General features: G+C 34.1%; 1 protein-coding gene across 3 annotated transcripts in view; it reads left to right on the forward strand.

Annotated features, from left to right (window-relative positions):
- Window positions 1-13,401, forward strand: part of STAG1 (STAG1 cohesin complex component) — a 382,246-nt gene that overhangs the window by 198,988 nt on the left and 169,857 nt on the right. The window lies entirely within an intron of this gene.

Here is a 13,401-nt window from a genome sequence, read left to right on the forward strand (position 1 = left end):
ATATTGTGTTTTCTTTGCTAGTCTTCACAGATTAATCGTGCAGAACTCATTTTCCTGTGATTTTTATTTTCACTGAAATAGTTTTTCAAGCAGTTTACACAGATGGTTGAAACACAGTTTTATTTCTGTATTGTATTTATAGTGACCTCAATTCATGCTTTAGGCCACCATTAATTTCAATTTTAACATTATGCCTTTTGATATAAGTAAGAATTCTATTTTTTGGTAGATGTTCCTTTTTCTTGATTTTCACCGCTAATAAAGATTGGTTTTATTCTAGGTTCACTCTTTCAGTGGAGTGTATTCAGCTTTTTTAGTAGTAGTAGTACATATTTTTAATTTTAAAAAGCACTACTAACATACTCAAACACACATTGCACAATGCAGTAGTCCCTCTCTATATCTCAGTTCACTTATTGCAGCCTCACTGTATCGCAGGATTTTTAAAAATATTATATTTAATTATTTATCGCAAATTTTTTGCTATATCACGGGATTTTGGGGTACTGTATATGTATGTTAAAGTTACATAGGTTTAAGAGTGTAGAATATGTTTAAGAACCTAAGTAGTGTTTATAAAAGTGTGGAAAAGGTTAATAAGGGAGTGGGAAAGGTTAATAAGGGACTGGGAACGGTTTATAAGTGTGTGGGAAGGGTTTATAAAGCCTTAAAATACATATAAATACTAAAATAAATGTAAGGTTCCTACTTTGTGGATTTTCACCTATCATGGGGGGGTCTAGAACATAATACCTATGATAAGTGAGATGATACTGCATGTATCTTTCTCATCAGGTGTTCTCTTTTACTGAAGTAGTACATGCCAAAACATTTTCATGTCTATATTTACAGAAATATTCTGTCAGTGTCTTTCAGACTAGTCATATTCTATGGGAGCTAGGAGAAACCTTACATTGTGTTCCATGCATATAAATATATCCATAATTGCTTGTCTTTGCCTCTGTAATCCAAAAAAAGCTCTGAAATTCCAGAGGCTTTTTTGCAGTTTAATTAGTGGTAAAACCTGGCCTCAGCTAAAATGAAGCTATTTAAAATTTTTATTTATTCCTGTTTGTAAATATCTGTATATATCCCTGGTAAATTATTAATGTTCTTGATTTTAGGGGGCTAGCCTAGGTTATTTTTGGGTATCTGATATAAGCACTATATTAACTTTTATAATTAAAAAACTAGGTCCTGAAATATTTCTGTGGGATCACTTTTCCTAAAAAAAAATTGTTGCTATTTTTACTTCATGAGTTTATATTGCAGCAAATAGAAGATAAGAAAGCTAGATTAAGGTGCAAGTGGCAGTTTTACTGACCAGGTACTGAACTAACTACCATGCTAGGCTTGAATTACAGGTGATTCAGGTAACAGATTTAAAAGAAGTATGCATCTTGGACCTTCAGGGCACTAACACATGATAGAATGATTATTAAGAGTTTAAGACATTAATTCCCAAACTTCCTTGCACATTAATATCACCTAGGGATGTTTAATTTAGTTTTTAAATTCTTTAAAACTATAATTTACATTTTATATTATTTTGTATAGTTTCAAGTGTATAGCATAGTGCTTAGACAATCATATACTTTACAAAATGTTCCCCTTGATATTTCTAGTACCTAGCTGGCACCATACATAGTTAATATACTATTGTTGATTATATGTCCCATACTGTACTTTACAACCTCAAGTCTATTTTGTAACTACAGATCTGTACTCCTCAATCCCTACACCTTTCTGACCCACTTCCCCAAACCTTCTAGCAACCATCAGTTTGTTCTCTATATCTATGAGTCTGTTTCTATTTTGTTTTCTTTGTTTATGCATATTGTTTTTTAGATTTTATGTAGCATAATACCCTCTAGGTCCTTTCATGTTGTTGCGTATGGTAAGATTTCATTCATTTTTATGACCAAGAAATACTCCATTGTATATGTGTATCAAGTCTTTTTTATCCACTCCTCTGTTGATGGGCACTTGGGTTGTTTCCATAGCTTGGCTATTGTAAATAACACTGCAATGAACATATGGGTGCACATATTCTTTCAAAATAGCATTTTTGGTTTCTCTGGACATATACTCAGAAATGGAATCACTGGGTCATAATGCAGTTCCATTTTTAATTTTTTTAAAGTATATTTTATTGATTATGCTATTAAAGTTGTCCCATTCTTTTCCCCTTTGCCCCCCTCTGCCCGGTACCTCCCTTCCCTTCACCAGTCCCCCGTCCCTTAGTTCCTGTCCATGGGTCATGCCTATAAGTTCTTGGCTTCTCCATTTCTTATACTATTCTTAACAACCCCCTGTTTATTTTATACCTACCAGTTACGCTTCTTCAGCCCTGCACTTTTCCCCCTGTTCACCCCCTTGCCCCTCCCTACTAACAGCCCCTCCATATGACCTCCATATCTATGGTTCTGTTCCTGTTCTGTTTGTTGCTTAGTTTGATTTTATATTCAATTATTGATAGCTGTGAATTCATTGCCATTTTAATGTTCACCGTTTTGATGTTCTTTTTCTTATGTAATTCCCTTTAACATTTCATCTAATAAGGGCTAGGTGATGTTGAACTCCTTTAGCTTTATCTTTTCTGGGAAGCACTTTATCTGCCCTTCCATTCTAAATGATAGCTTTGCTGGATAGAGTAATCTTGGCTGTAGGCTCTTGCTTTTCATCACTTAAATACTTCTTATCAGCCCCTTCTTGCCTGCAAAATTTCTTTTGAGAAATCAGCTGAGAGTGTAATGAGAACTCCTTTGTAGGTAACTCTCATCTTTTCTCTTGCTGCTCTTAAGATTCTCTCTTTATCTTTAAACTTTGACATTTTAATGATGGTGTCTTTGTGTGGTCCTCTTTGGGTCTAGCTTGTTTAGGACTCTGTTCTTTCTGGATTTGTATGTCTATTTTCTTTGCCAAATTAGGGAATTTTTCCTTCATTATTTTTTTTAAATAAGGTTTCAATTTCCTGCTCTCCCTCTTCTCCTTCTGGTATCCCTATGATTCCGATTTTAGTACGTTTAAAGTTGTCCCAGAGGTTCCTAAGCCTCTTCTCACTTTTTTCCAATTCTTATTTCCTCATTCTGTATTGGTCGACTATTTATTTCTTCCTTATATTTCAAATTGTTTTTTTGAACCTCAGCTTCCTTTCCTTCACCATTGGTTTTGTGTGGATTTTTTTTATTTTTTATTTCACTTAGTATAGACTTCACTTCTTCCCTTCTGCATTTGCTGTACTCAGTCATGTCTGTCAAGTCTGTGAGCATCATTATCACCAGTGTTTTGAACTCTGCGTCTATTAGGATGGCTATCTCCTCTCTTAGCTTAGTTACCTCACTGAAGCCTTGATCTGCTTCCTCTTTTAGGCCATACTTCTCTACCTCCTCAACTTGACAACCTCCTGTGTTTGCCTCTGTGTTGTAGGTAGAGCTGTCGCATTTGTTACGTTGTAAGGGGCAGAGCCTTAGGTATTGGTCAGTACAGGGCGACCCATTTCACCACGTTGTGGCGCTGTATGTGGGGGAGGGGTCTGAGAGGGAACAGTGCCGCTTGCACAGCACTCACCCCTTTTCCTGTCACTTCACTCGCTTCCTATATTCAACTGGTACCCTTCTAGCTGTTGCCCTGGTGATGGTTCCCACAGTGGATGGGTTAGTGGACATTGTAGGACCCGGGGGCCTCTAAACAGACTCTCGTCTGGCAATTTGTTCTGCCACCCTAGCCCCCACTGGTTTTCCCAGCTGGAAGGAATGCAGCTTTATTTTTCTGGCACTGGAACTGTGAGCTGTGTGGTCAGGCCTGGGATTGGGATTACTCTGCATATGTTCGTCCCGGCTTTTTAATGTGTTGACTGATCTTTCTGACGGGAGGGCACTACCACTGCTATTGCTGCCATTTTTAATTTTTTAAGGAACTTCCATACTGTTTTCCACAGTGGCTGCACCAGTCTATATTCCCACCAACAGTGCAGAGTATTCCCTTTTCTCCACAACCTCTCTAACACTTGTTTTTTGTTGATTTATTGATGAGAGCCATTCTGACAGGTGTGAAGTGATATCTCATTGTGGTTTTGATTTCCTTTTCTCTGATGAGTGATGTTGAGCATCTTTTCATATGTCTGTTGGCCATCTGTATGTTCTCTTTAGGGAAGTATCTATTTAGGACCTTTGCTCATTTTTTCATTGGATTGTTTGGTTTTTATATGTTCAGTTGTATGAGTTCTTTATAAATTTTGGATACTGGCCTCTTATCAGAAGTATCGTTGGTGAATATGTTCTCCCATTCAGTGGGTTGTCTTTTCATTTTGTTGATGATTTCCTTTCCTGTGTAAAATCCTTTAGTTTGATGTAGTCCTATTTATTTTTTCTTTTCTTTCCCTTGCCTAAGGAGATACACCACAAAAAATATGACAAAGAGGAATGTCTGAGATTTTACAGCCTATGTTTTTTTCTAGGATTTTTATGGTATCGAGCCTTGCATTTAAGTCTTTATCCAGTTTGAGTTTATTCTTATGTATGTTGTAAGAAAGTAGGCTAGTTTTAGGTTTTTTTATTTTGTTTTGTTTTTTTCATTTATCTCTCCAATTTTCCCAACACCATTTATTGAATAGACTATCTTTACCCCGTTGTTGTTCTTGCCCACCTGTCATATATTAATTGACTATATAGTTGTCAATTTGTTTCTGGGCTTTCTATTCTGTTCTATTGATCTATATGTCTTTTTATGCCAGTACCATGCTGTTTTGATTACTGTGGACTTTATTGTGGATTTCATCACCTAGGGATAATTAAAAACTATTTAGGGTTTTTTTGTGGTTCCACATAAATTTTTTTATTATCTGTTCTAGTTCTATGAAATACGCCATTGGTATTTTGAAAGCAAACACGCTGAATGTATAGATTGCTTTGGGTAGTATGGACATTTTAACAATGTTAATTTTTCCTATCCATGAGCACTGTATATACTTTTATTTATTTGTATCTTCTTTAATATTTTCTTTTTTAGTATCTTATAATTTTTCAAGTACAAGTCTTTTACCACCTAGATTAAATTTTTTCTTAGGTATTTTATTTTTTTGATTCAACTAAAAATGGGAATGTTTTATTTATTTTATTTTATTTTATTTTTTCATTACCATTTATTCCCTCCTACACCCCGTTCCACCCCTACTCATGCCCCTTTCCCCTACAACTACCACACTGTTGGCCATGTCCATGAAGTTTTTCCATTTTTTCTTTTTTGCTGGATCCCTTCACCACCACCACCATCACCCCCGCCCCACTAGAGACTGTTTTCTTAGTTTCCCTTTCTAGTAGTTCATTATTGGTGTATAATAACACAATCGATTTCTGGATATTAATTTTGTATCCTGCTATTTTGCTGAATTTATCATTTCCGGTACTTTCTTGGTGGAATCTTTAGGGTTCTTTATATACAGTATTGTCGCATTTGCAAATAATGACAGTTCTTCCAATTTGGATGCCTTTTATTTCTTTGTGTTTGGTTGCTTAGGCTAGGACTTTCAGTACTTTGTTGAATTAGAATGGTGAAAATGGACATCCTTGCATTGTTCCTTATCTTAAGAGAAATGATTTTAGTGTTTTCCCATTGAGTATGATGTTAGCTGTAAGTTTATCATATATAGCCTTTTGTTATGTTGAGATTTGTTCCAGTATCCCCATTTTGCTGTGAGTTTTTATCATAAATTAGTGTTGGATATTATTAAATGCATTTGTGGCTATTGTAACAGCCTTGCATCCAAAGAATAAATCCTACTTGATCATGGTAAGTGATCTTTTTAATTAATGCTGAATTTGGTTTGCTAATATTTTGTTGAGGATTTTAGCATCTATTTTCATTAGGGATATTGGTCTATAGTTGTTTTCTTTTTAATGTAGTGTCAGTCTGGTTTTAGAATTCAGATAATGCTGGCCTTATAAAAATGAGCTTGGGAATCTTTCCTTCTCTTGAGTATTTTGCAATAGTTTGGGAAGAATTTTTGTTAATTCTTTTTTGAATATTTGGTAAAAATTACCTTGGAAGCCATCTGTTCCAGGACCTTTGCTTCTTGCAAGTTTTTTATTACTGCTTCAATTTCGTTAGTAATTGGTCTGTTCAGATTTTCTGTTTCTCCTTGGCTCAGTTTGGAGATTTTTATGTTTCTAGGAATTTATTCATTTCTTCCAAATTGTCCAATTTGTTGGCATGTAAGTGTTCGTTATAGTTTTATATAATCCTGTGTAGTTCTGTGGGTCAGTTGTTACTTCTCCTTTATCATATTTTAATTTGTTTCTTTTTTTTTCTTGATGAGTCTAAAGGTTTATCAATCTTGTTTATTGGGTTGGCCAAAAACTCCATTATGTTTTTCTGTTCGTAGGCCTTAGTAGTGCTTAGTTGTCTTCAACTTCATTTGAAACAATTTGGTTAGATTGTATTGTGATTGCTATTATATCTCCTTGTGCATTTTTTAAAAAATATCAAAATTGTTGAATGTTCAGCAATTTTAATATTGAAGATGGAAGAACACATGCAACATTTTCATTATATTATGCTCTATTATTTCAAGAAGGGTAAAGGTGCATCTGAAATGCAAAAAAATTATTTGTGCAGTGTATGGAGAAGGTGCTATGACTGATCGAATGTGTCAAAAGTGCTTTGCGAGGTATCTTGGTACTATTGACATTTTGGCCAAATAGTTCTTTGCTGCGGTCTGTCTTATGCATTGGGAGATGCTTAGAGACGCCCCTGCCCTGTACCCACCAGAAGCCAATAGCAGAAGATAGGTGACTTACTCAAAATATCCAAATTAGTAAAGTTATTGGTGAAAATGAAAAATATGTCTTTTACTTTATGGAAAAAAACCATATGGACTTTTTGGCCAACCCAGTACCTTCAAAGAACTAGTTTTTGGTTTCATTGATCTTTTATATTGTTTTTAAAGACTTTATTTTGTTTATTTTTACTTATCTTTATTATTTCTTCTTCTCACTTTGGACTTTGTTTGTTGTTCTTTTACTAGTTTCTTCTAATGTAAAGTTAGATTGTTTGAGATTTTTCTTATTTCTTGAGTTAGGCCTGTAATGCTATAGATTTCATCACCTAGGAATATTTAAAAACTATTGTTGCCTGGCTCCCTCTCACATCCCCCATATACTGATTTAACTTGTAAGGCGTGTACCTGGGCATAGGGATTTTAAAAAACTACCAGGTGATTTTTAATATACAACAAAGTTTGGGAACTCCTGTTCTAAGGAACATAAAAAGAGAAAGCCAAATTTTAACTTAGAAAACCAATTCATATATGAGACTAGAATACGATGAAAACGAATATGCTGTGAAAATGTACAATTAACAGTAAATAATTGTTTTTTTAAGGTTTTTGAGGTAACTAGAAGGAGGTGAGGAAATCACTGAAATGAAGTTCATTGTATACCTAAGAAAATATTCCTGTGAATATTATCAAGTATTAAGGGTATATTGTAGGAATAGTAAACTGTTACCAAAACTGACAATGAGTTAAATGTAGTGAAACTTTTAAAAAGGCAGTTATATTCCTAAATATATTTTCCTCCCAACTTTGAAGATTACTGACCTAATCAAAGAAGGCTAACAATCACCATTCTAATTTTCTCCTGTTTGAGAGTCAATAACAATTTATTGATTGTTTATTATATTGCAGTACAATTAAGTTTTTAGTATGGTTAGAATGTATTTTTTTAAAGCACAATAATATGTTAGGTCTGTCTTCCAAGGCTACTCATTTTATCTTCAATCACTTTATCAAGTATTGCTCTTTTTGATACTTTATATGCCCTCAAGAAACTGCATTTAAATGCCTGCATATTGTTATAATGTCAATATTTTATTTTTTTCTTCACATACTATATAGGTTATTTAGTCTCCTGGAAGTGGAGGGAGGTAAATTTGGTAAATTCAATTTGGTGGCAGAAATCTGAAAGATTTGATGACAAGAATCATTGGGTCGCAAGAGCCTAGCACAATGTCTGGTTCGCAGGGAATAACCATTAAAATTTTATTGAATGAATGAATGTAATGTAATATAACAAATTCTAGCAATGGTGAAATGAGTTAGAAGTTCCTTAGATGCAAGGTATTTAAATTTGGATTCAGTGGTCCAAGTGTATGTTGTTGCCTGAAAAGTGTAGTGTACCTTCTATTCCTTATTATGAACTGTTTATGTTTGTTATTAGATAACTTTTCTTAAAGCCCTACAAACCTGCACAAAGCCAAAAATGCTTTGTTATCATAATATCAACCTCATTTAGAAATATGTTAATTTCCAGAGCAGTCTCTAGCCCCTCAGAGTTAGTAGATGCGTTTGGTTCCTGTTGGAGCCAACCTCTGGGAGGTAAAGTAAAATGTAATAGTATTCTTCCCCAGATTATTAGAGTCACATCTCTATGTAAGCAGTTAGCTATGTTTCCCAAAGGTTAGTTTTTATAGTTTTTCATTTATTAAGTATGACATTTATGTAGGGAAACCTTTGCAACATAACACATTTGATGTATTCATGTAGTGCCTTTAATTCTTGTCTGTGCTAGTTTGTATTGTATTGCTCACAATTAGAGATTTTGTGCATTGTGCTGTTATAATGATTACAACTTATCCTATAGCATTTTTCTCTTTTTGTTTCTAATTTATGCTTCTGTGAATTTGTTTATTTAAACATAGAGACCTTTTTATTTGTTTACCCATCCCAGCATTTATTAATCAGAGGATTAAAAATTTTAAGAAAGGTACGAATGCTTAAATAATATACAATCTGAGAAAATGTTAAGGGAATATCAAAGTTATGGTAGAAGAAAACTCAAATGATCTCCATTCCCAAATTAACATCATCTTCATCCCCAGATTAAAGTCCCTAATTTTTTTTTATCGTGTATAATAAGTAAAACATTTTTCAGCCTGTATTCTTAATAGTAAAAACCTTTCACATACTCCTTCTCAGAAGGCTAGAGTTCTTATGTGGAGAGTGTTTAAGAAGGAAATAACTGGTGATTGTTTCATATTTTCTTAGTTCTGCACTAATTCTGTTTCCTAAATTTATAATAAATAAAAATCAAGTTTTTTTGCCCTTCCACTCTTAGTGGTCAGAAGACTGAGTGTATTGTTTTCCTATTATATTACAGTGTAGTTTACAGCATATGTGTATTTATAGAATTAAATGCACATACTACTAAATCAATTTCTTTTCAGGCAACGTTAAATCATCATGGCTTTAACTTTTATAGTGGTCTAAGAAGAGCTTGTGCTCCAAGTGTCAGAGCTGCCGCATTTATTATTATTTACTTAGATTACATGTATTTTTTTTAAAAAGTTTTTCAGAACTTTTTGTTTTTCTTCTTCATGAACAGTTAAAAGTAAATAGATTAAACCATAAATACATTGCATTGATCATATGTAACTTAAAAAACATGAACAAATTAGTAAAAGTACCATAATGTCAGCCCATTTGAGTATTGAACTCTTCTTAACATTTTTCTTTTGGAATGATCTCAAATACTATTTGTGACATAAAACAGTCTGAAATTTGGATCCAGTTAGGCAATGGCAAGCTTATTCTGTGTATTAAACATTAGTAACAATTAATTTGTTTTTTATTTTTAGGTAAAAGTAAGTTCTAATAGTTTTTTTAAATACACCATTTAGTTTGTGTTTTACATATCACTTTGGAGATGACTCCAAATTGAGGAAAGTAGACAATATTAAAGAAAGGGAGCAAAGTTGGAAATGGGAAATGCCAAAAGACAAAAGAATAGTCAAGTATAAACACTCATGAAGTCAAGAAATTGTAGTCAATTTGTAGTGTGAAAAGGAATAACACAGGCAATAATATAACTCTGAACCTTACAGTGCAAATTAATAGGGATGAGGGAAAATATTGAAGAAGAATACTAGAAAATACTTATATTTCTGTGTGACAAGCACTGTTGTAAGCACTTTACATAAATTTACTCTCCAGAACACTTTTATGAGGTAGGTCTCTTATTGTTATCTCCATTTTATTGGTGAGAACAATGAGGCAAAGGTGGTAAGAAATTTGCCTGAGCTCACACAACCAGCAAATGGCAAAGCTAGGAATTGGACCAAGACCATCTAGCTTCTTAAGTCCATACTCATGCAAATCAAAATTAATTTTAGTCTCTAATAAAGAATAAACAGCATTTATTTGAGCAAAAGAAGCTGCAGCCCAGACCACACAGTTTCAGGTAGCAACCTAAATTGTGCTGGAGGGAGAGCAAAGGAAGGCAGGTTTTATCAAGGCAGAAATGACAAAATGTAATTTTTACATGCAAATGAAGGATTGCTGGCTAGGTTAAAAGGGATTGATTAGTTCCAGTATGCAAAGAAAGGAGGCAAAAACAATAAGGAGGAGGTCCAGTCTATGTGTTCTCTTTGCAGCATTTATTGTTCCAGGATGTTTATGGTTCTGAATTTAGGAACTGGTTTAGCAACTTAATAGCAGTTCTGAGAACAGAGGCACAAAATATGCATAGGATGCATCCTCTTCATAAGCCCCACCTCCTTTAGAGCCTCCTGGCTCCATTTTAGGGCACCTTGATATTAGTGACTTTGTTTTAGATGTTTCAGTTCACATTCCCCCCTTTCTAGCAGTCTTTCCTTGGAAAGCATTGATAACCATTCTAGCATAAAGTCATCAGGAATTTTTGGTCTCTCATGGCCAGGAAAGCTCATTTCCATGTCTCATGTAGTGGAGGGGGGTGTGTGTGTGGATGAGATGTTGTTATAGCAGAAGTCGTAATCATAGGGGTGATGGGCACATTTGAGCAACAAGGAGGCCCCAAGGAAGCGATTCTTAGGGGTAGTCTCCATCTGGAGTTGTCTTAAATCAGATTCTCTGTTGAAGCAAGTCATTCGTCCCAAGGGTAAAGTTCAGTTAATCATCTCTCGTCTTGTATAACCTTCATCTGAGTTTTTTTTTTTTTTTTTAACAGGGAACTTAAAACAGTTGGATGTACAATACATCAATAGTTTGACAATGAACTACATCAAGCAAATCAGAATAATAATGAATAGGATAGTAATCACTACCCTATTCTGCCTAGTATATAACTGCAAGTGTATAATCTAAAATAGCTGGGGAAAGGGTACTCAAGTAACGGTTGTGTTCTTTCTACTTGAACACCATGGGTCACGTTTTGGCTGTTTTTATTACCCATTGTCTTACGACTAACCAAATAAGTTATAGAATTAAACTAGTATTTTTGGAAGTAACAGTTATAGCCTATTGATTTATATTAAATTCTTTTGGATAGAGTTAAACCTTTCCATAACATTGTTGGAATCATTTACTTCATTGTGAGAAATGTTTTAATGAGATACTCATAAGCCAAAGTATGACTCAGCAATAACATTTGTATCAGTGGATACTAGATTAAATCCTCATCTGGGTTTGTCTTAATCAATGCAAGTTGTGTCCAGAAGGTATCCAGCCATGTAATATAAAAAATAGAGACATTTATTGAAGAAGATAAGAAACACTGTACATAAGACAGTGACACCTCACTCCCCTTCAAAGTAGGCACCTTGGGACCTCACACAGTTCTCCCAATCGCCATGAGCTGCCCTCACACAGTTCTCCCAATCGCCATGAGCTGCCCTCACACAGTTCTCCCAATCGTCATATTTTCCTGAATCTCATCAATGGTCTGAATCTATTCCCTCTCAAAGGTGACTTTAGTTTTGGGAAAAGCCAGAAGTGTCAAGGTGCTGTATCTGGGCTGTAGTGGAGCTTAGGAACCTGGGTGATTTGATGTTTCTCAAAAAAACTGCACAAGCTGTGTGCATGAGTGGGTACATTGTCATGGTGAAGCTGCCAATTGCCAGTTGTCCATAGCTGCAGCCTTCTGAATCATCCAAATAAGTTTCTATGGAGGAATGTTCACATTTAATGCAAAATTTGATGCACATTTGTTGCTCTCCTCAGTCATTTTGAATGCTACAGCCACACAGTACACATGCTCACTCAAAGACAGCCATCTACCACCCCCACTGACTGTGCAGTGAAGTGGTCATTGTTCATGCATGCGCATTCCAGTCCACTCTCCTTGGCTGCCAGGTTACGTCAGTGTCACACAAACTGTTCTCATATAAACAATGACTGGACTATATAATTACACCCTAGTAATTTCAAGATTTTTATCCATCAAATTTAAAACATATCTACAAAACATGACTTTACAATGATATAAATGAATCACATTTATATTTTTTAATATAATTTAATAATTATTAAGACCTATTAAATTAGCTAAAGCTTGATATTAGATTCAATATCTTTAAATTATTATAGGTATAACTTTATTTTAACAGGTGTTAAATGAATTAAATGGTCTTTCGGTCATATTATATGAATCAGTTTATTTTTGTGTTCAATACGTATTCATAATGTGTGTCCAACATTTAATTAGGATCATATATTTAGAGATCAACAATATTATAGCTCTAGACAATGAGTTCATGTTAAAAATGAGAGAGCTATGTAAACTAATGGCAGGAATTCCTTAACAAAATTAATGATTAAGAAATGCATGATCCAGTGGAAACCAAAAGGATAAGTTAATTAACTGAGGTTGAGTGCCTCAAAAATTATTTAGTCCTAAAACTAGGTTTTTAAGGATGAATAGAAGCTCACCAGAAAATCCAGAAAGAAGTTTATCGGGAAGATTAAGTTTAGGATATATAGGAAACAGATACAAAGCGGGAGAGAATGAATAATAGCCTTGTAGACAAGAATAAGGAAATTGGGTTTAATATTAATAAATAACCATCCCTAAAACATTATTGTGCACCTTAACGTATTCAAGAGTATCCTAGATACATGCTAGATATACAGAGATATTCTAAGTGTATTTTTACATTATTCCTTAATTGGTGCATATGTATCTCTATGGGCCAGTTGAATTTCTTCATGCTTTAAAAATCTTGAGGTTTTGCCAGAATTGGAAGAGTTAGCTTAGGCTTAATTAACAGAGAGGTCTGATAGTAAAGAGCAGTTTTTCTTTAATTGCATTATGGCAGTCAGCCAAAATAATCCATCTAAATAATCTTTATGATTATTTTTTCATTGTTAAATGCATGATAGAACTTAAAAACAGAAGTTCAAACTATATTTAATGATAAATTTTATTTAGGTCTCTAGACTTTTATTTTGTTAGAATGTTTCCATTGGATCTTTCTAAATGTAAGTAGTAAATTCTTTTCTTTGTTCCCTGACACAGTTCTTATGCAGTCCGACTTTTTGTGGAAAAAATTAAAACGAAACACTTCCAGTTGCTATATGTAAATTCATAGATGTAATTTTACATCTTAAACACACTCCAGAATTTGGAATTTATTCTAATAATTTTAGAA

Source organism: Furipterus horrens, unplaced genomic scaffold (genome assembly GCF_987537825.1).
Source record: "Furipterus horrens unplaced genomic scaffold, mFurHor1.1.pri manual_scaffold_7, whole genome shotgun sequence".
Lineage (NCBI taxonomy): Eukaryota > Metazoa > Chordata > Mammalia > Chiroptera > Furipteridae > Furipterus > Furipterus horrens.